The sequence below is a fragment of the Equus przewalskii genome, chromosome 24, assembly GCF_037783145.1.
Source record: "Equus przewalskii isolate Varuska chromosome 24, EquPr2, whole genome shotgun sequence".
Taxonomy (NCBI): Eukaryota; Metazoa; Chordata; class Mammalia; order Perissodactyla; family Equidae; genus Equus; species Equus przewalskii.
The window spans coordinates 15,832,954-15,860,133 of NC_091854.1; the positions used below are offsets into that span (position 1 = coordinate 15,832,954).

The 27,180-nt window shown below is 37.2% G+C and overlaps 1 long non-coding RNA gene across 4 annotated transcripts in view; it reads right to left on the reverse strand.

Moving 5' to 3' along the window:
- The window catches only part of LOC139079042 (uncharacterized), a 114,239-nt gene that overhangs the window by 2,366 nt on the left and 84,693 nt on the right, over positions 1-27,180 (reverse strand). The window contains exons 4-7 of one of the 4 annotated variants that reach the window (XR_011532303.1): positions 11,624-11,740; positions 3,020-3,225; positions 2,063-2,157; positions 1,829-1,957 (exon numbers count right to left, since the gene is read on the reverse strand). This is a non-coding gene — a long non-coding RNA (uncharacterized lncRNA). The remainder of the gene's footprint in view (positions 1-1,828; positions 1,958-2,062; positions 2,158-3,019; positions 3,226-11,623; positions 11,741-27,180) is intronic. The other 3 variants (XR_011532306.1, XR_011532305.1, XR_011532304.1) reach the window with 3 other exon arrangements.

Genomic DNA, 27,180 nt, shown 5'->3' on the forward strand with positions numbered 1-27,180 from the left:
GCTATGCAAACAGCCAATCATCAGGTCTTATCCAAAAATCCATGCACTGCAGTTATGATTGAGTATAGACTAAGAAAGAATTTGCTTCTTCACTCACTCACTCAGAACTAGCTATTATGAAAAACAAGTGTCTACTAATAAGACACCCTTTCACAGATACTTCATTTCAAGGGAGGACTATTGAAGATTAAACAGGGTTCAAAGCACCGAGATTCTATGTGGAATTTCAGGTATAATCTGATAGGAGTGATCAATGTTTTTAGGCTATGGAAATTGCCCGAGAAACAGTTGTTGACGAATTGAATAAATGGAAAGATGAACAAATGAATGAGAGATATTTTGGAATGCGATGTAGAATTAGTAGAATTCCTTAAGCCATTTGAAAGTGGTACCCTGGGACTCGATTGCTATTGCAGGAACTAAAAACTTTAATTTCTACATATCCTTATTTTCCAAGAATACCCATGGGAGATCTGGCAGTGTAACACATAGCTGGGTGGGAGAGGAGAATGAGTCACTGACCTTGGGTGACACCTGGAATGTGACCTGCAGACTACAGTACACTCCTCTTTTAAAATGTTTCATTCTTACAAAGCTTGTGTGCATTTATGGCTTTAAGGCAGGAATTCTCTGAGGCTTAAGAGGTAAATTAAAGCCATACAGTGTCAGCTTCAATAAGGGCCTCTGTTTTTCAAATTTTTTGACTTCCACTTAGAAAGACAACATTGCAGTGGGAGGTTACTATTTTTGATCAGTCTCAACATTTTTCCAGCCATTCTCAACTCCCCTTCAAAAGAATCTCCCGCTAGAATTGCATGAATATTGTGCCCCCAAGGTGATGCAATGTTTGGAACAACAAAATATTGACTCCCCATTGTGTAACTTCCATTTAATTTAAACCAAAATGCAAGAAGAGGAAAGGGTTGGTAGGAGAGTATACTGATATAAGTGTTTCCAGTGATCCCTAAAACTTTACACATTTCCAGTGTTGAATTTTGTTGACAGATACTTATTTTAGTCACATTTTGGCCTTATATATCTCTTCAAAGTCCAGTTTTAAAAAATCTCAACTCTTTCTTAAAGCTTGGCTTCTTTAGCTCAGGGTGATTCCAAGAACTGATATGATGAACATTAAACACCAGCTGTTTGCCCACTTCAGCCGAATTCATCATAGTTAGTTTCATTCTTAAGACTTACTCTAAAATAGCCTCTAAACTTATCAACTGCTCCATAAATGTATAAAAAGGCAACTCTATTCTACCTCCAGCAACAAGTACTTGTTTTTACAATCTCATTATTTCAGTCTAAGAGTAATTGAAAATCCTCTTAAGCAATGTTCTACCATCTTGTACATTCTATTATCTTTCTAAATATTTCCTGATCTAGTTTCCTCCTCGTCCTCAAAGGTCAGCAGCATTTACCTAAGATATTTTCCTCGGTAACATTATTTTATAAAACTATAGTAAGTAAATTTACTATTGGTTATTTTGTTCTCTTTTTCTTGGCTTCATTTACCTGAGTAATTGTTTAAGTCTTTGCCATCTGATTACTCAGATCAGGAGATACACTGGGTCATGTTTCTCAGGTTTTTCATCTAATGGAGACTGTAGTCATTCTCCTCATTATTAACTTTTAGATATTTTTTTATGCATCCATTTGTTAATTCACTTATGTAAAATTTTATTTAACAATGCGAAAAAAATCTACCTTGTACCAGACTGTGCTAAGCATTCATTGTATCTACTTTTCACAATAACTTTATGAGGTTGCCTCTACTATTCTCATTTTATTGATAAAAACTGAAGCTCAGAGAAGTTAGATAACTTACCCAAACATGCACAGGTAAGTAGCAAAAGATGAACAACGACCTATAATCTTCACTTTTCAAAGCCTGAATTTTAGCCTCCATACTATTCTAAATTTATCAGTGGATCACCATTTTGAGACATGATGTTAGCTGTTAAGCAGAGAAAAATAAATTCAAAAAGATACTGCCTTCACAAAACTTGCAATATACAGCAATAAAATAAAAAATATCTATATACACCAAAATCTATATTACCTGGTATAAACATGACATAAGCCTGGGAAAGAGAAAAGCCCTTCAAACAGCAGCTGAAAGATTTCGGATGATTCAAGATGGTGGGTCGAACAAGACTTTTCAGAAAAAGGAGAAAAAAAAGGTAGGACAAATTTCTTAGTTCACATAACTGCACAGTCCAGGAGTAAATTTGGTGTCAGAAAACCTTGATCCTGTGTTTAAATGGTCTGACCACATCCCATTTTTGTCTCTTCCTGTCTCTTAGACTTATTTCTTCAGTATCGGTCCCATTCTCCTCTATGGTTGCCAAGCTTCAAGGCAACACGCTTGCTGGTTTACATCCAGCAAGAAAGAAAATCTGCTCCCTCGATAACTCACACAAAATGCATGGAATTTTTTTTGTCATAATTGGCTTGACTTGTGTCCTCTGTCTCTCTCCTAAACCTATCACTGTTGCCCAGAGAAGAAGTTATGCTAATTGACTTAATTTAATTAGAGATTCCTGCTGAATTGTGGATCTGGTCAGTAAGAGCCACAAAGCAAACAACAGACTAATTCTGGATATTATCAGACAATGGAAAAGAGTAACGTCCATCACCAAGAATTTGTGCCCTAAGAGCTCATGATTTGTATATGCAATGTATTAAACAGAAGAAAATATATTTAATAATTTAAAATTGTGAAGTGGTTTCTCAAACCTCATTTACCAGTATGCTTTCCATTGAGTTTGGTATGTAATGGCTCTTCATAAATTAACAACCCACCATCTTGAAAATATGCTTAAACGCTCATCTTCTGAGCTTTTTTTTTTTGCTATTGCTGTTCCCACCAACTGAACTACCTTCCCTTGCTCTTCTAAATTGGTAACAAGCTAAAGAACACAGCTTAAACCCATCCTCAGCACACCTCTCCTGCCTCCCTGCCTAGAGTGATGTCTTGTTCTGCCAACTTCCAATACTGTTCTCTGCCTTCACTCACATTTAATATCACGGCTTACACTGTTAGTTATTTGTCTCTGCTTATGCGGATTGTCTCTTCAACCTAATGATAATCTTCCTGAAGTCTCTTCCTGAGTATCCAGGCTAGTCACATATTAAAAGTAAAGGACATGTGTAACGGCAATTGCAAACTTGGTTCATTTTTGGTAGAGCAGTGCTTCTCAACTTGATCAGGTGGCAGAAGACCTAGAAAAACATCCAAATTATTATGTTGTAAAATGAGACATCAATATATCTGATTTTATGCAACTAGACTTATTATTTTATGATACATTAGTTACCATCCTAGAATTTATATAGCTTAGTAATAAAAAGCACCAAAGATATAGAAAAAAAGTTGAGAGGAAAAATATAAAAATTCTATTAGTGTGTACGTGTTAGTGATGTTTTTCTGTTGTATTTTGCCTTGCCTTGTTTTTTTGGCAAAGTGGGGGAAATAGAAGTCTTTTAAAATATTAGTGATACAATTCCTTGATTCAGCTTACAAGGCCTTGGAGTTTTTGGGGGTCACAGTTTGCAAACCTCTGCCACAGTGGCAAGATGTATTTATCTTTACATCAACCTGTAAGATAGGTAACAACTACAGGTGCTATTAATTACAATAGAATTCAGACTAGCTCAGTTACACTGTTAAGAGAATGGTCTCAAAATCAAATCCAATCAGTTCCAAAGACAATGTTTTCAAGACTTAGTGCATCTTGTTTCGATCTTTCAGATATTTAATCCTGTCTTCCTATTTTCCCAGAACGCCAAAAAAAGTGGAAAACATTTTCAGTGCTGTTGATCTCTACCTAGACTCTTTTCATCTTCAATAAATAACAGAAAAGAGATGAGAGAAGCCTACAGTGTTTCTTTAGCTCCAGTTATGTGCCGGGTACTTTGCGCCAATTAATTTATACATTAATTTGTTCATTCTTTACCAAATACTTTTTTGAGAGCTGGCACATAACAAAAACAAGGTACTATTCTAATAAGCAAAAATAGACATACTGCCTACACTCATGAAGGGTGTATATTCTAGTGGGGAAGTCAGATTCTATCCAAATCCATAATTGCAAAGTGTTGGGAAGGAATAAAATTTGATTTTATCCTTGACAATTCTTTAAGGAGGCACCCAGTCCACTATTCATAACTGAAGAGGTTAAGGAGCTTGTCCAAATCTACAAGGTTAGTGAAGGTCAGTGGGGCTGCCAAGAATTTCTGGGCAAGTGTTGTCCTGCACCTCTCCTGGGGGCAGGGGCCATCACTCATGTTGATGATCATGTGGCTGAGGCTCCTAGAGTTTTGTAGTGTACCACCTGCACAACCATATGCATGGCCTTGAGTCAGAGATGGGATTCAATCCTTAGTTTGCCCATATTATCCTGGTTACTGTAGATTTTCAGGGACCGTCTCTGAAATGTGTTAATTTATTCATCAAATCCATTGCGTATGAAAGGCAAGATAGTGGGACAGCATCTAAATACCCTGAAATATAATTCCCCCTTCAATTAATAAAATATTGTTTGGTTTCCCAGTGTATGTAAAAAACACCAAAAAAAGGTGTTTCCTGGCCTCAGAATTTCCAGTAGACTGCGAAAATAAACGGAAATGAGATTGTCCATTAAGACACAATTCATTTAGAAGTCATTGATTGTTAGTAAAGTATTTTATTTGCTTCTCCTAGCAGTCATATTAGTTATGGAATAGACATTTGACAAGGTTAAAAGAGTTCTTGGATAAAAAAGTTTGTTTTCTACTCTGGGCCATGGTGGATCACTGTCAGTTTGGAGACCTGGCAGTGCCTTGTGCTACACATTTAAGATGGGTATTCTATCAGTGTAAAGACACATGAAATAAATTCCAGGGCTCAGGGAATCCAATTAGAAGGCTTTTACAAAAGATCAATTTAAGGTGATAAGTTCTTAGATTTTGGCGATGAGGATTTTAAAAAAAAGAGGGATCAATACAGAAAAATATGTACTATTTAGAAGAAAAATAAAAGTTTCTCTTCTTGCTTTCCTGCAGTTGCAGTTTTGTGTGGCAATTGCCACTTAGCCAATTTTCCTTACTTTTTTACTGTACTATAAATTAATAGTCTTACATAGTTCATTTCTCAGCTCGTTTTAATTAGTATCAGAATAGGAGAATGGGTATCTCGGGCTGTTAGCGATTTGATATAGAACTTTTCACCTCCAGGTCAATGGTAAGTGAAACACATTTACATATTTTTACGTGGATTTATTGCTCTTGAAGGGAGCCCAGTTGTAATCCTTGACACCAAGAACACATTATTGCCAGAAAGCCCACAGGCATTGAAACATTGATCAGGAAGTAACAGGGAGAAAGGGTTCAATTTCAACGGCTCTTCAGTGTTTGGCTTGCCTTACAAGATCTTCTTAAATTGTTTTAATTAATCCTAATTATGATTCTATTTTTAAAGACTGATATCTATCTGATGACAAATTGGACATGGACCAATAAACTGGGCTTATTTCAATTTAGAATATGAGCTATCCAGTTACTCAAAAATAATTATCCACATCAGAAAAAGCAAAGGAATTTACTACAGAGTTCACTTAGCATTAGGGGGAAAAAGAAGGATTGATAGAAATTGTATTACAAATTTCAGTGATAGGGATTAGACTTTTACAGTTAGAAAACAATAGTGCTGGTTACATTGATCTTAGTTCCAATAGAATTAGAAGTTAATTTTTCTGGATGTGTGTATCTACTTAATACCCCTAGAAACGGCCGTAATGGATTCTACCCAGTCCAATTTTCCCAGCCTCCAAGGCAACACATCCATGGCAACAACTAAGCATCATCATAGTTTCTTAACTGTGAAAAAATAATTTCTTAACTCCCTTTAACTCAAGCTCTTGTTAGGCAACATAAAAACAACAACAACAACCACAACAAAAGAACGCCAAATTTCAGTTCTATCTTGATTCTATATATGGTCTGTCAGACATAATATTAGAAGACGGACATCTAATAATAGATAAAACACAATACCTGTGTCTTAGCTGGGATTATACCAAACGAAGGACTTGAGAAAAGAGCTTGCATGCAGATTATTTATTAGGGACATGATCCCAAGGATCAGGAGTGAGAGACGGAAGAGTGGAATGGAACGGGGAAGAAGGGAAAGTCAAGCCAAGGATTAATGGATTGGCCACCACCATCGATAAATGGTATTCCATCCTGCCAGATTTTCTAAGGGGACTTATGAAATATATCTCAGAGTTGTTCACTTGGAAAATAAAAGGGAGATGATTTTTTGCAATTGGCTCCTCTTCTCCAATTGTTAAGTGTGACCTCATGGGCGTGAACCTCCCCACAGTACCCAGTTCCACATGTGTGACTGGCACAGGGGAACAACCACACTGCAGTGTTAGCAGGGCCTCACGGGGTCTAAGCAAGACACTGTCAGGCTCGCTGTGTGAGTCTGGTCAGAGCCCATGTGCAAGTGCATGGTGCAGCAGAGACTGGAGGAAGAGACAAGGGTGGGAGGATGTGAAGTGCTCAGGGAGGGGTGGTTAATGTACTCTGTCCTTATGGTACCCGATATTCAATGCCTCCCCATAGAGGCACACCTTCTTTTGAGGGAAAGAAGTTGAAAACAAGGAAAATAAAATCAAAAAAATTTTAAAGATGCATCCTTTTAGAATTATTATATTTAATGGACAGATAGGTAGAGATGAAATATATTGGCTTTGGATTCAGATAAATTGTATTTTGTGATACTGTCTTGAACTCTTACTCATTGTATGGCATTTGTCAATTTATGTAGAGTTTCCTCGTCAGGATGGTGGGAACAAACATTCATGAGGTCATGTCTGTGTAGCACCTAGTCCATTGTTTTGAATAGGTACCATATTAGAAAAAAGTGATTAGCTCCTGCACAAGGTGAAGATTGATAATCTACCTGTCCTACTTCCATCTCTATTTATGCATCAAATGATGCCATGAAGCATAACACATTTTTAATATGACTTGAGGATTCCTAAGGTTGGGATAAGGCTTCTCATAGTACTAAAAACTGAAAAATAGGGAAGAGACATTTTGTCTAAAGTCGTCTATCAGAGTTCGAAGTAGAAATTATTTTAAGCTTCGTTTCCAATTCACAACGTTTCTTTAAACTCCATCTTATGAGAAGAGGCCAGTAGATGGTTTGGCATACTAGTTGTTAAACTAAATTTTTACAAATTTAAGAAAAAATTAATGTTTGGCAGAGCTGTTTCTGGAAACATCAGTGACCCTGAATGCTCGGTCTATGCAAGCTAAGAATTCCCTGAAGCTTAATAGGAGCATTGAGATGTTAACCTACACTACAGAACAGCAGGATCAGGCAAGTCGCTGCGCTAAGACACCACTTGGGGCCAGATTTTAGTAGCTGACAACTCATAATGGATTGACAAAAGCGAAACATCATTAACTTGAATCTACAAAGTCGACATTTCCATATGCAAATAGGAGCTGGCACATATGTGCCCATGTACAAGTCTCATTGCTTGTTCAGTTGTCTGTATGTCCTTTAGGTTGCCTTCCTTTGTCTTTAAAATCCCAGGGGACGAGAAACACGTCTGGTAACCCCCTTTGCAAAACGACAACAGGTGCACAAATTGGGCCTTGCTAAATGTTTTTTATGGTAATGACGGTGATATTGTCGATTTTCTCTCTCACACTAGAGTTTAAGATCTACAGTGTAAATGTGGCGCCCAGGAGGAAAGGATAGTCATGAAAATTATTGTATATTTATATAACAAGGACCGCTGAACTGACCCCGAAGGGCATGAGTGCTAGAAAGAATGCTTATATTAATTTTCTCTATATTACATAGTTTAAGTTTATAGTATTGATTCTTACCAAAGACGCTTCCTTCATTGCAAGCTAGTTAACTCTTTCTTATTTATCTTCTTTGAGAATAATAGGGCTGGGGCATTTTACTTTTTAGTGTAAATCTCCTTGGTTTATTGGCGTAGAAAAATTATAGCGACAGACTGCCAGCCTAATTCTGGCCCACGGGAAAATGATTTAAACTCTCAGAGCATGAAGTTCTTCTTGAGTAATTGTAACCTATCTTACAGATTGTTGTGTGGATCAGATAAGATCAAACAAGATAATATAAAGAGCTATAAAAACTTAAGCTATTGCTATTCCCGAAAATGCATCCTTTGGGCTGGTCTTACGTGACTTAAGGAAATAGCCAATTATGCTATTTTCTTTATGAAAATATGATCTTGGACTTATTGTTCAGCACGCCCGTAGGAACACACCACAAGGCTCAGCAGCCTCTTAAGATTCCTAACTTTCAGTCTCCATTTTCCCCAGTGAGCTGTCCTTTCTTGGCTTGTCGTTCCTTTTCTGTTGTGTATACAAATGTTGTGTGTTAAGATCAAGGGGGTGGACACCTGGTTTGCTTCTCTGAGTTCTATCACTAACTCTCATCAAGACTTTGCTTTGGGCCTTGCAGCTGGCACTCCTCTCCTTTCTTTTCCTTGCTGCCGAAGAGTTACACAGGAAAGAATAACGAAGGCTTAAACTCTTCAATCCTGCTTCCTATCTACCTTGCATCCTCCCGTTACCAAACGGGAAACACATGTTTTTCAAACTCAATTTTTTATGATGAAAATTTTGTTCAATTTCACAGCTTGACTTCAGAATTTTCCCAAGTGATGGTAAATTCCATTGCCTCGCCAAGCAAGGAAATAATCTACAAACGTGTTTGGAAGGAAAACTTAGAAATCTCCCTCAAGCTCTAGTATCAGATAAATATAAGAAAGAAAAGAATTTGTTATGCCAGCCTCTCTGTCATTCAAAATACTAACATGTTTAATTATTGTAAATTTGGGGAAAATATTTAACATAGGTCAATGGAATTTATTAAGTTACAAAAATGTAAACTTCAAAGCACAGATATTTATAGCACTGGTAGTATTTGGAGGCTGAAAAGACAAAGATAGAAGTTAAGCTCACGGGTGACTTGGGGCTGAACGCATATTTGTTGAATGAATTATAGTTGGAAAGAGTACCCAATTAGATAGTCTTCCTCTCATGCATTACACCATTTTACTGAGAATAGTTTTTTCTTAATAACTTTTCTTGTGAAAATATATTTCTCTTATTCCTCTTATTTACTTAATAGTTACTTAAACCACTATAATTTCAGGTTCCTTTTTCTTTCCTTAGTTCACCACAGCCCAGATAAAACCCTTTCTATAGGTCACTTTCATTAAAGGTGTTATAAAAATAAACGGCTTGTAACAGGGAGGGAAAACATGATCCAGGAGGAATGGTCCAGAATCGTATTTCCCAGCACTTCCACAGGAAGCCTTCATCTTCTTCGGGGTTTTATTTCTGCGTTCAGTTCCAGCCAAGTAAACCCTCTACCTGGCTGTCAAGGGCTAGGACTGAAAGCTACAAAAGACAGTGGAGAGCTTTTCTGCCTGAAAGGGGTTTCGGAAGCTAGCTAGTTTATTCAATCCCCAGGCAAACCTGTAGTCAAGTTAATCAGAAAGAGAGAAACAGCCTCCTACATGTGAGTGAGGACTGTGAGAAATTGTTTTTCAGCGTGTTTTATAGCCAAAACCCTTCAAGGGTATGGAAGAGCTCTCCAATCAGGGGCGCAGATATTCAAGGAGAGCTTGTTTGTTTTATGGTTATTTTTATCCCACAATAAACAGCTTAAATTTGCAGACTATACTTTTGACTATAAAGTGGGTTGTTTCTCAAGATGCTGGTGCTTTCCCATAACAGATGGAATAAATAGGAGAAAATGCTGAGAATACACCGCTGAAATTCTGATTTATTCAATCGTTAACAAAGAGAAGTGCAATTTCAACGGTAATAGATTGAAAATCCAACTGTTTCTGCTTTCCTTTTGAAAACTTCTTTTCTATGGAGAATGCTGCTCTTAGGCAAACACCTACTTAAACCTCAGCAATGGATAATCTTAACTTCAGGCAACATGGCTGTGTAGGTTTGGTAATTTGTAATACTTCTGCAACCAGGGATAAAATATTAACTTTCGATAACATAAGCAATATCTGCAGTACAAATACTGAAAGAAAAAACCCCACATGCATTATCTCCTAGGAAAGATGTTACACCTATAAACACTGTGTACTTGGCTGTCAATGCTTCTCAAGGCAGGCGCTTTGCAGCTTTTTAGAGGAAACATAGTCCGTGCATAGCCTCTGGGGACTTTGCTCTAAGTAGCCCACCAACCAGTCCAGTGTCTCTTTCTCAGGACTGAACTAAGAAGGAGGGAAACAAAAGCCATTTAAGTGCAACAATGCTTAAAATAATCTTAGCGAGGCCACTTCCAAATTGGAAACCACACTAAATGACTCCTGGGAAAATTGTTGGAATATAATAAAGGCAAATAAAATATTGCAATAGATTTAAAAGAAAAGCAGAAAACCTAAAATAAAAAGTCCATGATATACACACATGCATGCACACACACAGGATATGTAAGCAGGTGGAACATTTCTCTTTTTATTTTCATCACATATCACAATAAGCCTGTGGGACATAGATTTCAATATAGTCTTAACTTTTCTAAGAATTTGAAGTTCTTTGGTGATCAGTCCTTGATCTGAGTGGACGTAACAGAGTTCCCCTAATGTGGGGCCAGAAACCCCAGGTTGGAGCCTGGCTATGTTATTAATCTGTGGTGTGACCTTGGCTAATTCAATCATTTACCTCCTTGATATCTTTATTTTTTTTTTTTTTTTTGGAATTTGGTAACTGGGCTTCTAAATGATCTAGAAGGTCCCTTCTGGTTCTAAAATCTTGCCATCTTAAGCTTTTCTTTTTGTATATTTGTTTCCAACTGAGTATTTCCTTCTTTACTTTAAGCCTATTATTAGTAAAAATGAATCAACATAGAATTACGGCTATGACATGCAACCACCTATATTTACTAATGAGAGATATGTTTCTGACGGAAACCCTCACTTTTGTTCTTTATTATCCGTAGTTTACATTAGATGAAAAGTTCTCCAGCAACAAGATGACAGTTATAATCTATTAAGCTTCGAATGAAAACTCATTAAACTCATTTGATAGGAGACCCCATTTAATAAATTTACATATTCCTCGATTATGCCTCTCTTTTCCCCTTTTATCTTAGGTCTAGCTCAATTCTTAAAAGCTTAGATACAGAATGGAACTTCACAGTAGTCTTCCCAGGACTTTCAACGAAACTATGTATATAAACACAGTGTGGTTAAAATTTTAAATCTCCATATTCTGAAAGTCCATGTGGCTTCTCCTTTCTAACAATGTGAGCAGAATGCAGCGACATCATTGCTCAAACCAACAAGGTCTTTTCAAATGTGCTGCCCGTTTCCTTTTTCAATCCACTGAACAGCTGCAGGATTTTTAAACCTCTTTCATTCTCTGTGCACACACAGTATCATGCCTATCTCCTAGCACAGGTGTGTATTTTGTTGGGGTTTGTTTACAATGGTGGGACTTGATTGTAAAAACCCTGGATTATGAATAAACCAATGCCTGAAATGAAGTGGAACCTTGATTTATTTGGGCAGGACTGTTTTCCGGCGCCGTAAATCATATTTTGGTGTTCATTTACCTTTGCATTCTTTTTGAGCCACCGGCGCTGAGGCTGACGAATGGGAATCAAATGAAGTGTGTTAAGTGCTCCTGCTGGAGGGTTCCATCTCCCCACATGCCGGGCTGTGATTTATCTCTGCAATACATCACACAGCTTATTTCCCTTTACTTATTTTATTGAGTGTTGTCACAAATAATATCAATTGGCCATTGACTGTGAACCCTAAACAGTAGTAAATTAATGAAATAAGCTACATCTACAGAACTCGTCTGTCCCCAATTTGATTAGAGCCACTTTGGTTGCACCAAGCCATTTACTATAGATGAACCCCATTTATTAAAGAAGCAGCTTCATGCGTTCTGTGTAAATTGTTATGCATAGTATTTGCAGCGATTTTAATGAAACACTTAAAACTGACTCTTTTATATCTCAATCACTGAGTATTTTCTGCTTCTGGAATAGGCATTTTCAGTCACCCTGTGACTTTAGTCTAAATAACTCTACCTGATGTATCTGTCCATTTATAGAAGGGGGTGTTCTTTCTTTTCCTTTCTGGGGATGGCAATAGGAGCAGGGAAGGAGGTACAGGGCCCTTTCAGGGTATGGGCTTGTGGGGGAAGATATCACATGGGCAGTGGTTAAAGTTTCATCACGGCATAGAGAAGACTATCACAGTCCCTGCCAGACATTCTGGTGTTCTGCTGCTGCACTAGCATAGCAAGAATTTCAGACCACAGGGACGCAGAATTCCAAGTGGTCGATTTACCCTGGAATTTGGAAAGGTAAATTTCACAAAAGGAATGGCTTTATGTAAAAGAATCTGAATGATTCAGATAGATCTTGTCGATGTTTCTTTGTAGCAGCTTAACAAATTTAGGGAGGACAGACATGTCCAGAAAAAGCACCAAGAAGGAGGTAGAAGCTGTAAATGAAAAACAAGGGAAACAGAAGTGAGTTCAATATGAAACAAGGTGACAGCCTCCAGGCACTGAGGAAACTATTGCAAGAACAGGGGAAGGGGTGAAGGGGGTAACCGAGGCGAGCATCTCTCCAGAGCTGACTTGGAGTGGGAGAGGCTGACTGTACAGCTTCAGACAACTTCAGTGAAGGGCAGAGGAACAAAGTAGGGAAAGAAAAAGTCACGTGGGATGAGACAAGAACATTCCTGGGAAGTATCTGTGTGAGACTAAAGCAGAATAAAAATTGGAAACATTTGGTGGAGCTTGTCTTTTTCCAGAACATAAATGAAGGTGGGTGGTGGTGAAGTAATGCAGTCATCCCACACATCTTTGCGAAGGACATATGCCCTCCTCATGGATCCACACGAGGAGATCTACAGCAGTCAAGATCTGATTGAAGAGCTGTGAGACGATCACAGCAACGCTCAGTGTTAAAGTTAAAAGCATACCCAATATCCTTGTTTCACTCAAGAATTTGATGCATGCCAGCATCTCATACCCTCATATGTTTTCCAAGAAATTTGGAAGCCTATAAGTCTAGAGCTTGCAAACTGGAAATGAGGGAATTTTGATATCTCAGTCCCACAGATTCTGTTAATGAAGATTCCCAAGAGTTATTTTATAACTTTTTCCATGTATAGTTATTAATTGAAATCCAATTCATTGGTACAAGTTCTCTATTTTAAATAAAAACTGAAAAGTCCATTGAAACAATGTCCTAATTGGAGGAACATATCAAGGAAGGAAAAGAGGGAAAGAAGGAGGGAAGGGGCAGAGGAAGGAAGAGAGGGAAGGTGGGGGAAGGAAGGCACGCTTGCACTTGATTTATATAAATATTATTATTAATTATTATTATTATTATTAAGTGATTTTTTATACTACATTATACAACCTATACATACAATGCAACATTTAGTTTTAGGAAACGGAGAAGGGAAAATATTAGATAAAATACCTCTAAGGCAGTATGCCCCAAAGCGAGTTTCATGACAAAATAATTTCTTGGTCAAAATGTTTAGGAAACAACTGAAATTTATAAATGCTTCTTCGATATTCACAGTGTGCATGGTAGAGGTTCTGAGGAGACCTGCAGGCAAAAAGCTGTTTGAGTTTGTTTTAACTTGCATTTCAAAAATACACTTGACCAGGGGAACTTTTGTTCATTTAATACCTGTTAACAGCTTATGGCACTAGTGTTCCACGGAACACATTTTGGGAAATGCTGCTCTCAACAATTCTGCTGAACTCACCTACAAAGTCTAATTGTTTTAGAGATTTTACATAGAAAAATGTGTCCAAAAGTAGAATTACCCACAAGAAAAGCAAGGTTTATGAAGGGAATTCTTAACTCTGAAATCTTCAGAAGTCACTGATGAGGGAGTGAAAATCTCATTTTGGTATCCCAAAACTCCAAATATGTTTTATTTTTCCTATAACTGAACTTGAAGTTACAATCTCAGCCTTTAGAATGCAGTAGCATCACCCCCCCCCCAAAAAAAAGAGCCCACAGATAGGATACTCACACCTAGCAACATTCCTTTTCTCATTTTTGAAGTTGTAGACATGACTGAAACCCACTTATGAAAATTCCAATTCCTGCTCAACAGCTTCCTTAGCTATGTGAATTCCACATCCTCTATGCCAATCACACTTCTTGAATCTCCATCTCTAAAATTAACAGCTCATCTCAGATTTGGCTCTCTTGGCATCTCGGAGGCATTGATAGTGTTGATCATTATCTCTTGGGTGTATTCTGGCCCAGGGCCTCTGTGCCACATCCTCATTCTCCTCCACCTCTCAGATTACCCTCTTGGTCACTGCTTCTTGATCAGTGATTTCACTGCTCCTCTCGTGTCACAAAGCCCAGGTTCTAATCAGATGTTCATTTCCCTCCATAATCATATTTTAGAGTCCACACCTAGCACTTAGCCTCTATTTTCCAGTTATTGCTCCCAAAATATGCCTGCTTAATGTGTATATCTCTCCCTAGCTTGAGAACCACCTTTGTATTTCCAACTATACTCGAATATTTTCTCTGCAATACCCTTCTGGCATATACAGTTCAACAAGCGAACGCTAAACTTACCGTCTGCTCTAAACAAGCTCCACTTGCTGATGACTTTGTTGTTCTATGTAGCAACATGGTTTCTTCCTGTTTAAAATGTTTCTTTAATGCTTTGTGTACATTTGCCTTCCACTTGATTATGAAATTCTATATGTCATACATCAACCATTTGTTAATTCCTTAGAATACGGTGCTATGGTGGTAGGAACTATAGACACAAAGTACTTGACCTTTAAGAAACTCATGATGTAACATGAAAAGTAGGAATATAAACATGAAATTTAAATAAGTTTAATGCTACAAGTACAAGATGTATAAGTTGTTATGGAAGGAGAAAAGAAGGAGCCCAGAGAAGCTGGGGGTGGGACAATATTAGAAAAGGCTTAAAAGGAGAGGCAACATTTGAGATGAGTCTTGAAAGATGAGTTGAAGGTCATATGAGACTTAATAGAAAGAGAAATGGTATTACAGGCCATAAATATTCATAACCTATTTAAAGGAATGGCAAGAACTCTGGGGTGCCAGAAGGGAAGGGGTGGGCAGGATTTAGAGAATGTCTATGGGTCATGTGTGTGTAGCAGGCTGCTGTTGAGAGATGAGGCGGGAAAGATGTTGAGCAGGGTGTACTATGGACCTTGAATGACTTGCTAAGGAGTTTGGATTTGATCCTGAGCGTGGTGGAGATGATTAGAATTTGAGCAGACAAGTGCGTAATCATGTCTTTATCTTGGAATGACCATGCTGGTAAGAAAGAGAATGGAAAATAGAGGATGGAATAGAGGACATGAAAATAGTCTACTACCCAGCTTTCCTTATTCTGAGTTCTTCACTTAATTTCAATCCTTCTGGGTGACTTTAAGACACTTTATTGCAAAGATGAAAATGAAAACTCTTTACCAGCAACTATCTCTTTCTTGTTACATAAAATTAAACTCTTCTGGAGTTACGTTGGTATCATTATATCATTACATTCTGGATTAACGTTGGCACCAGCCAGCCCCAGTGTCCTAGTGGTTAAGTTCAGAGTGCTCTGCTTCAGCAGCCCAGGTTCAGTTCCCGGGTGTGGACCTGCACCACTCATCCGTCAGTGGCCATGCTCTGGCAGTGTCTCACATACAAAATAGAGGAAGATTGGCAAAAGATGTTAGCTCAGGGCAAATCTTCTTTGGGAAAAAAAGAAGAAGATTGGCAATAGATGCTAGCTCTTGGTGAATAGTCCTCAGCAAAAAAAAAAAAAAAAAAAAAAAAAATTAAACTTTTCTGCCTGATTTTCAATGTCTGCTATAGGCTGCATGTTTGTGTCCCCCAAAATTCATATGTTGAAGCCAAATCCCCAATACAATGGTATTGGGAGGTGAGTAGATGGTGAGGGTGGAGCCCTCATAAATGAGATCAATGCTCTGTTAAAAGAGACCCCAGAGAGCTCCCTCACCTTTCCCACCACAAGAGAATACAACAAGAAGATGGCCATCTTTGAGCCAGGAAGGAGGTCTTCACTAGACACTGAATCCACCAATGCCTTGATCTCCAGAATTGCAAGATAATAAATTTCCCTCATTTACAAGCTATCCAGTCTATGCTATTCTGTGGTAACAGCCTGAACAGGCTAAGACAGTGTCCTTCATGTATACTGATGGACTTCTTATCCTGCAAAGGCAAGTTTATTCCTCTCCTAGGCGCCCGCCTGTTTTGTTTTTCATCAACGGTCTCCTGACCTTTACCATGTGGGTGCCAAGGTCATTCCACATGACTCTGCCCTTCTTTGCTTTGTTCCTTTCCCGTGGAATGATCTTCCTTGTCATGGATTCAGATCAGGCCTCTTCTCCAAAGCAAATCCAAATCCCCTCTTGTCCCGTGAAGCCTTTCCTGAAGCCTTTCCTATCTCTTGCCCTTGCTCTCACTGGTTTTTTCTTTTTCCAAAGCTTTGCTATATGCTGAATCAGGCAATTCATGCATTGTCTTCATCATTTGCTACTTTTGCATTTGAGTCTAATTTCAAATAAATTTTTGTTCCTTGATGGCCAGAACTATTTACTTATTATACTACTGAGTTTTTCACCTTTCTTTGAAAATTTGTAAATAATTAACATTCTAAAATAAATCTACAAGACTCACATTAGAAAGTTTTTCTTATGTTGGTTTCAGTGCAGGAATCTACAATAAGAAAAATAATGTCTAAATTTATTACACACCTATTATATGCAAAGCACTGTGCTAGATGCATCTATGTGTAAGCCTCATAATACCATGATGTAGCAGGTATTATTATTTTTGTTATTATTATTAATAATATCATCATCACCACGATATCTATATAAGGAAAGTGAGTTAAAGATGTACTAAAGAATTGTTCAAGCTCACTGATTCATTCATCCAATCAATCCATTTTACTGAGTTTTTATAGTGTTACTGAGGAAGTAACAGTGAACAAAACAAAATTCTGTCCTGTAAGCAGGGCATTTTGCCTGGAGAGATAGACCATTAAAAGCTTAAACATTTTTATAAAACAATTCACACAAATGGTCTTATAACCGTATCTGGTAGAGTGATACATGCTATAAAAATAAATCAGGACAAGAGCACGGAGTGTGATGAGTAGTAAATTGTCGAGCCAGCATGGAAAGGCAGGCTGCCGGCCTCTAGATCCTCAGTAATAAGCCCGCTATTATTCATCAGCTTCAGGTACAACTTCTTAACTGGCATTTGAGGCCGACAGCAATCTCTCCTCACACACAAATTCCAATGTAACTCAAGTCTCATCAACATCAAATCTATGTTCTAATCATGGCTAACCGTGGCTTTCATGTTTGGATCATGCTATTCATTTAGTGTACCTGCACACACTCACACACACACCACACACACATACACACACACACACATTGTTTTTACTTTAGTTCAGGTTCAACTTATTCTAGAAAACCTTTTCTGTCTATTAGAGCAGGAGTTCCACCTTCCATTTTGTTTGCATTTTCCATCATAGGTACCGTTATTCTGGGCAATTTATAAATATGTGTTGACATGACAGAATTTCTCTGAGTTTTAGTTCCTGAAAATGATGAAAAGAGAACAATATGTTAAGATTTCAAAAACAGAAGAATTATAACTTTGGGCCTCATTTTCTGTGGTATCTGTGTTAACAATGATTTTAAAACTTAAAGTACAAAATCTGAAAGATTATTTGAAATATTGAACTTTCTGATTAAGAAAAAACCTTAAGGATGAATATAAATATAATCTGCACAGTGTTACCTGTTGGGAGAATTTAACAGCGTTAAATTCAAGATAACTCAAATCCTTGTGCATTAATATTATTTAAATTTTATACCATCCAGTTCCCAAAAAAAACATGAAGAAATAAATTAAAATGGCTATTTATGTTATTTCAGCCATTAAATATTAATATACATTTAAAAGTAGTGGCCCAGGCATAGTGAAGAGAATGATTTCTTTCTAAAGAAGATTAAGCAGGTGAATTCATAGTGAAATGGAAAAGATCTGATTGAGAAAAGCAAAATGCTGAGCATTCGAATGACATTTGCATGATGTCAAACTAATGGTCAAGTGACCCGATCAATAATATCTATTCTGAACAACCATACAAAGAAACAACTGGCTTCTCAATATAAATACTCCTCATTCTGCTTTGTTCTATTTCCAACAAGAAACAAAAAAGGCTTTGGCTACCACTGTGATTGCTATTCCTACTTTTCACACTTATCCAAATTTAAAATATCATTTGATATGTAATTTGTATATCTTTGTAAACAGCAGAGCTATTCACTGTACTCAACAAGTAACATATGTTGTTAAATTTGGCAGATTTAACCAGAATAAGGAACATAAATAACAGTTAATAGTTAAAGTCTTAACAAAGACTGCAGCTATTATAGACACTGTGTTCGTTTTTTAGGGCTGCCATAACAAAATACTGCAAACTGTTTGAAATTTATTGACTCACAGTTCCAGAGACTAGAAGTCTGAAATCAAGGTGTTGGCAGAGTGTGTTCCTTCTCGGGGCTCCGAGGGAAGATTCTGTTCCAGATCTTTCCTTACCTTGTAGATCGCCACCTTCATGTTCACATGGTGTTCTCCCTGCAAGTATATCTATCTCCCAATTTCCCCTTTTTATAAGGACACCAGTCATCTTGCATAAGGGCATATCCTAACAGCTTCACTTTAGTTTGATCACCCCTTTAAAGACTCTATCTCCAAGTAAGATAGCATTTGGAGGTACTGGCGAGTCAGGATTTCAACATATAAATTTGGAGGGACACAGTTTAACCCATAGCAGGCATTTTCTTCACTTTTTTTGAAACATCATTTAAAATTTTATTTTTTGCTTACAATTTATTCATTATAAAATATGTATTAGGAACAGCATTTATATGGTTCTTCAAAACTACACAGATTTACTCAAATTGGAAAGGAAGAAGTTAAATTGCCTCTTTTTGCAGATGACGTGATCATATATATGGAAAACCCTAAAGAGACCACCAAAAAACTGTTAGAAATAATAAATGAATTCAGTGAAGTTGCAGGATAGAAAATCAATATATAAATATCAATTGCATTTCAATATACTAACAATGAACGATCCAAAAAAGAAATTAAGAAAAAATTCCTTTTATATTAGCATCAAAAACAATAAAATACTTAGGAATAAATTTAACCAAGGAGGTGAAAGAGCTGCATACTGAAAGCTGTAAGACACTGATGAAAGAAATTGAAGAAAACAAAAATAAACAGGAAAGATATTCCATATTCATGTGTCAAAAGAAAAATTACTGTTTAAATGTCTGTATTACCCAAAGCTGTTTATAGATTCAATGCAATCCTTGTGAAGACCCCAATGGCATTTTCCACAGAAGTAGAAAAAACAATCCTAAAATTCATAGAGACCCTGAACAACTACAGCAATCTTGAGAAAGAAGAACAAAGCTGGAGACATCACACTTCCTGATTTCAAACCATGTTACAAAACTATAGTAATCAAAACAGTACAGTGTTGACATGAAAACAGACACATAGATCAAGGGAACAAAACAGAGGGCCCAAAAACAAATCCACATATATGCAATCAATTAGTCTTAAAAAAAGGAACCAAGAATACCCAATGGGGAGAGGACAATCTCGTCAATAAATGGTGTTAGGAAAACTGGATATTTACAGACAAAAGAATGAGACTGGAACCTTATTTTACACCACTCACAAAAATTAACTGGAAATGGATCAAAGACTTAAATGTAAGACCTGAAACTGTAAAATTCCTAGACGAAAACATAGGGGTAAACTTTCTTAACATTTGCTTTGGCAGTGAGTTTTTGAATATGACATCAAAAGCACAAGCAACAAAAGCAAAAATAGATAAGTGCGACTATATCAAACTAAAAAGTGTACAGCAAAGGCAGAAATCAACAAAATGAAAAGGCACTGGGAGAAAATATTTACAAACCATATATCTGATAAAAGGTTAATATCCAAAATATATAAGCAATTGCTACAATTCAGTAGTAAAAAAAAAAAGAAAAAGAAAAAGAACAGATTCAAAAATGACCTGAATAGACGTTTTTCCAAAGACGACATAGAAATGGTCAACAGGTACATAAAAAATGGTTCAACATCACTAATCATCAGGGAAATGCAAATGAGAAGCCCAATGACTAGTGTCTCACACCTGTTATGATAAATGCTATCAAAAAGACCAGAGATAAGAGGTGACATCAGCATCATGGTGGAGTGAGTTTTTCCCTTCATTTCTCCACTCCTAATTTGCAACCAATGGACATTCATTACGAACAGACGATTCCCCACAAAGCATGATAGGAGGTCTGAGAGTCCACACAGCCATAAATATGAAGGTGGGAGTACTGGATCCCCAAGAAGCAGCAGAGGAGGTGAGTGGGTCCCTTCACCCTCCCCAGTGGCATCGACCTAGGTCACGGGTCCTCACACAGCAGCCATTGGACAACTGTAAGAGGAGGTGGGGGAGCAGGCAGGCCTGCATGTGATTGCTTTTGCTTTCAGAGTTGCAGCCCAGCCCATGGGAATGCTCCACAGTGAGTGGTATGGCTCAGCCACCGCATGAGCACTCCCACCAAGCAGAGCAGCCCACGTGAACCACCCATGAGCGTAGAGTGGGCCCATGTGTGTGAAAGAAAATGCCCCTCCTCTCTCACTTAGCACACCAGCTCACCCAGTTCCTGGCCAAGGCAGCAGTTCTGCACAAGAGCACCTGTGTGTGAGTGTATGACTGGCCAAGGGGCTGAAGCCAGCAGGCAAAAACAGAACAGCCCTTTCAGTATGACTTCCAGCAGACACAGCAGATTCAGAAAACACAGCTCCTTCCCCCAAACCCCAAGAGGTGGCAGGTGGAATCTGCGACCTGATACTACTACAAATGCCTCAGCAAAGAATTAGTTCATCAAACACCATGAAAAACAGTAACCCTTCAGAGGAGAAGAAAAATGACAAGTCTCCAGAAACCAATCCTGAAGTCACAGAAATTTACAATCTAAATGACAGAGAATTCAAAATAGTTGTGATGAAGAAACTCAATGAGTTACAAGAAAACTCAGAAAGATGGTTCAATGAACTCAGGAATAAAATTAATGGGCAGAAGGGATACTTCACTAAAGAGATTAAAACTCTAAAAAGAAAAAAAGTGAAACAGAAATTCTAGAGATGAAAAATACAATCAATGAGATTAAAAAAAATCTAGAAACCCTAAAAAACAGAGCTGACATTATGGAGGACAGAATTAGTGATTTAGAGAATGGAGATATAGAAATGCTTCAGGTGGAGCAGGTGAGAGAACCAAGACCAAAAAATGAAGAAATTGTTTGAGAAATATTCAACTCAATTAGGAAATGCAACATAAGGATTATATGTATTACAGAGGGAGGAGAGAAGGAGAAAGGAGCAGAGAGCTTCTTCAAAGAATTAACAGCTAAGAACTCACCAACCCTGGGGAAAGAACTGGATTTACATGAAGCAAACAGAACTCCTAATTACATCAATGCAAAAATACCTTCTCCAAGGCATATAATTGTAAAACCGGAAAAAGTCAATAACAAAGAAAAAATATTAAGGGCAGCAAGGAAAAAGACAATGATCTACAAAGGAACCCCCATCAGGCTTTCAGTGGATTTCTCAGCAGAAACCTAACAGGCTAGGAGAAATTAGAATGATATTTTCAAAATTCTGAAAGACAAAAACTTTTAGCCAACAATACTCTATCCAGCAAAACTATAATTCAGATACAATGGAGAAATAAAAGCTTTCCTAGATAAACAAAAGCCGAGGGTATTCAGTGCCACTAGATCTCTCTTACAAGAAATGATCAACGATGCCCTAATACCTGAAACAACAAGGCAAAAGTTGACAAGATCTTGAGCAAGGAGATAAATAGACAGACAAAATCAGAAAACTAAAGCTCTCTATCAGAACGGGTTAGCAAACAATTAAAACATAAATGATAAACAGAAGCAAAGCATAAAAAATAGCTAAACACGTCAATTTAGTCACAAACTAACCACACAAAAGAGAATAATTTGTGACAACAATACTTTAAAAGAGGAAGAGGAAATGGATGGGACCTGCTTAGGCTAATGGAGATAAGAAGCTATCAGAAAATAGATTATCTCATCTATGAGATCTTTTATACAAACCTTATGGTAATGACAAAACAAAAAATAAGAGCAGAGACACAAATCATAAATAAAGAGAAAACAGTCACATAAAACCACCAAATTGAAATGGCAGTCAGAAATATAAGGGAAGAGAAACAATGGAAATATAGAACTAGAAAACAAGAGATAAAAGGGCAGTATTAAGTGCTTGCATATCAATAATCACTCTAAATGTAAATGGATTGAATTCCCCAATCAAAAGACACAGAGTAGCTGGATGGGTTAAAAAACAAGACCCAATAATATGCTACCTCCAGGAAACACATCTCAACCCTAAAGATAAACACAGGCTCAGAGTGAAGGGGTGGAACATGATACTTGAATCAACTGAAAAACAAAAGAAAGCAGACATTGCTATACTTATATAGGACAAAGTAGACTTCAAGATAAAAAAGGCAAGGAGAGACAAAGAGGGGAATTATATAATGATAAAAAGGACATTCCACCAAAAGGACATAACACTTATGAATATATATGTCTCTAACACAGGAGCAGCAAAGTATATAAAGCAACTACTAACAGACCTAAAGGGAGAAATTAACAGCAACACAGTAATAGTAGGGAGCTCAACACACCACTTACATCAATGGCTAGAACACCAAGACAGAAATTCAACAAGGAAATCATGGACTTAAATGAAAAACTAGACCAGATGTATTTAATAGATATATATAGAACATTCCATCCAAAAATGGCAGAATATACCTTCTTTTCAAGTTCACATGGAACATTCTCAAAGATAAACCATATGTTTGGAAACAAAGCAAGCCTCAATGACTTTAAGAAGATTAAAATCATATCAAGCATCTTTGCTGAACACAATGCTATGAAACTAGAAATCAACTACAAGAAAAAAGGTGGTATATTCATGAATATGTGGAGGCTAAACAACATGCTACTGAACAACCATTGGATCAATGAAGAAATCAAAGGAGAACTCAAAAGATACCTAGAGACAAATGAAAATGAAAATACATCATACCAACTCTTATAGGAGGCAGGAAAAGTGGTTCTAAGAAGGAAATTCATAGCAATACAGGCTGACCTTAACAAACAAGAAAAATCTCAAATAAGTAATCTTAAACTACACCTAACAGAACTGGAAAAAGAAGAAAAAACAAAGCCTAAAGTCAGCAAGAGGAAAATAAGAAAAATTAGAGCAGAAATAAATAAAATAGAGACCAAAATACCAGTAGAAACGATCAATGAAACTAAGAGCTGGTTCTTCAAGAAGATAAACAAAATTGACAAATCCATAGTCAGGCTCACTAAGAAAAAAAGATAGATGTCTCAAATAAATAAAATTAGAAGTGAAAGAGGAGAAATTACGTTGATACCACAGAAATACAAAGGATTATAAAAGAATACCATGAAAATCTATAACTCATAAGTGGAAAATAAACAAACACATGGATAAAGAGAACAGATTAGTAGTTACCAGAGGGGAAAGGGGTTGGGAAGTCACAAAGGGGCAAAGGGCACATGTCTATAGTGACAGATAAAAATTAGACCACTGGTGGTGAGCACAATGCAGTCTATACAGAAACTGATAAAAAAATAATGTTCACCTGAAATTACACAATGTTATAAACCATTATGACCTCAACGAAATAATTGAAAAAGAAAAGACAAGAGATTACAAGTGTTGATGAGGACCTGAAGAAAGAGGAACCCTTGTACCCTTTTGGCGGGAATATAAATTGGTACAGCCACTATGGAAAATAGTGTGGAGGTTCCTTAAAAAAATAACTACTATATGATCCAGCAATCCCATTCTTGGGTATATACCCAAAGGGAATGAAGTCAGTATCTTGTGGAGATATCTGCACTCCCATGTTCATTACAGGATTATTCACAATAACAAGATGTGGAGAAACAATCAAAGTGTTCATCAACAGATAAATGGTAAAGAAAATGATGTATATATATATACGTTATGCTAAGTGAAATAATCTAGACACAGAATGACAAGACCTCTATGATCTCACTTAGAGGAGGAATCCAAAAGAGTTGAACTCTTAGACCCAGAGAGTAGAATGGTGGTAGCCAGTGTCTGGGAGGTGGGGGAAATGGAGAGATTTTAGTCAAAGGGTACAAACTTTCAGTTAGAAGATGAATAAGTTCTGGGGATCTAATGTACAGTACGGTGATTATAGTTAATAATACTCTATTGTATATATGAAATTTGCTGTGATAGTAGATCTTACATGTTCTCGCCACTCACACAAATAGGTAACTATGTGTGGTAATGTATGTGTTAACTGACTTGATTTGGGGTAATCATTTCATAATGCATGCATATATTAAATCATAACATTGTACAACTTTTATAAAAATCATGTTGTGCAACATAAATACATGTAGTTTTTCCTTATCAATCATACCTCAATAAAGTTGTAAAAATAGGAAGAAAACAAAAGATAAAAATCTGAAAACAAAACCCATATAGATTTAAAGTCAAACAAAATAAAGTTAGATTCTGTGGTTGTTTGTATTAATTTTGACACATTTGAAGTTCAAATGAACTAGGAATTAAAAAGTAGCTAAACATCTTTTATGAGCCAGGAACTGAAAAGTGATGAACACTGCTTTCCATGTTCCTAGGCTAAGGAGACAGCTGCCTATAGCTTGAGATGCATTTGAGCTGCTAGGAACTCCTCATACCTCCAAAATACTTACACTGTCAATGTCTGGCTAATAGCTGATACTTCACCAAAAGATTGTCTCACAGTGAATGCACATATTTCAAAAAGTACTGCCAGATCAAGCTGATTGTCAATCACTAAAGTTGTGTTGAGAATAACCTTAATAGATTTCTTCCAACCAGTAGCTCTTCAACATCTACTAACATGAAGTCCTATTACTTCTCCAACCAAGTATATGTCTATGATACGTCTAGAGTTCTTTACACGGTCACCTTCAAGTCCAAAGTTTTAACACCTTTGCCTGAATTGCTGAAATAGGTCTTAACTGGATGCACACCTTAATTCCTTTATTTATCAAATATTTATGGGGCTTCTTCCATGTACCAAGCACTGTCATAGACACTTGGGTACCTCTATGAGGGGAAAATAGCCCTGCCCTTGTGGGGTTTATCTAGAGGGATATGGAAATGCCTCTTTTTTGTCTCCCTCCAGTTTGTTACTCATACAACATCCAGAGTGACCCTTTCAAAGAGAATTCTGATCTTGTTACTCGCTACTTAAAACCTTTTCACAATTTCCAATTTCTCTTGATTAAAACTCCGAAGCCTTGATGCAGTCTTCAAGGCCTTGTGTGATCTGGTTCCTATTGATTTTGCCACTTCATTCCATGTTGCTCTCTACCTCGCCAACTCTGTTCTGGCCCCACTGGCCTTCTACCTAATGGTGACTATAACCCAATCCCTCCCACCTCAGAGCATTTGTATATGGTGTGTTTCCTCTTTCAAGAACTCTCTTGCTCTTCACATGTCTGGTTACAACTCTTGTTTCACATCTCAGCAGAAACACTTCTTCGTGGATGTTTCCCTAACCCAGCAAATTAAGCCCAGTGTCCTACTGTAAATAGGACCTAAACAATACCTATTTACACCTTCTCATTTATAACAGTCATAAATACATATACAATACCTGTCTTTCTAAGTGGACTGATTTCAATTAAGACAAAGGCCATGTAGGTTTGCAATTTTCTCCCTGTACCTAGACAGTATTGAATAAATAGAGAGTAGTCTATGCATATTTATGGAATGTAAGAGGAATAAAGTAGAAGAGAAAAGAGAAAGAATATTCCAACTGCTGATAAGGCCTACATTAAAGTGGAATGGGCCTGAACTGGCATAGACTCTAATTTAAAGGGTAGAGGTTTGCCTTCTGGGGAGAAAACAATTTACTTTAACGAACGTTTTCTAAGTACATTCACTGGCAGTTCAATCCCATAAAATGCTTCTCAAAAGTGTAATATCATGTCAAGGAAGTTTGCGTAATATTTTTTCCCTCTTAGAGATTCACAACAATTATTAGGAGCTCCTATTAAAAGCTCCAAGAAATCTTAGTAAAGAAATCTGTTTAGCAAACCCATGTCTTCCTTCAGAATAACAAGAAACACTCAAGAGCACTTACTGGGAAATATTGATCTGAGATGTAACATACCTCTTCCACTCCCTTACTTTTTCCCCTGTAATTAAAGGCATTTAGATGGAAAATCACATTCTGCATTTTTTCTCAGGTTAAAGGACAGCCTTGGAGATCTTAGCTTTAGAGGTTTTGCTTTTATTTATTGATGGAAACTAAGTGTATAGAATCAAGAGTTGTAGCCCCCTCTTTACAACACAGCATAGGGGGTGACGAGGCCTAGGGTTGTTGTTCAAGATCAATGGCAGTGCATTTGAAAGCTTAGCATTTTCATTTTACCCTGCAAATGACTCTGCTGCTATTCATGGGACGTGGCTTGTTTAGGTGGATAGAAGCAACTGAATTTGGAGGCTTTGGAGAAGATTTCAGAATGTGGACAAAGCATTTATCTTTATAAAGTTTCTGTCAGGATTAAGATCTTGCATAATTTACTACCATGATGGTACCAGATTGACCCCTTTCTTCTTTACACTGGCCTGGGGTCCCAGGAGGGCACAGTTACAAAGACACACGGACCTTTGACAAAGCTACAGAAGACCATACCTTCTAGAAGACCAAACTACAAAGGTCATCTAGTCACTCAGGGCATGGATCCACCAGGGGTTCAAAGTGCAGAAAACAGAGGTTATTAAGGTTGGATTCTAAGCTTTAGCCTACTGACATCTTCTCAGAGAGAATACTAAAGAATAATGTCAAAGTGATGTCAATATTGAGAAGACTAACAACAGTGCCTGGCCAAATATAGTTG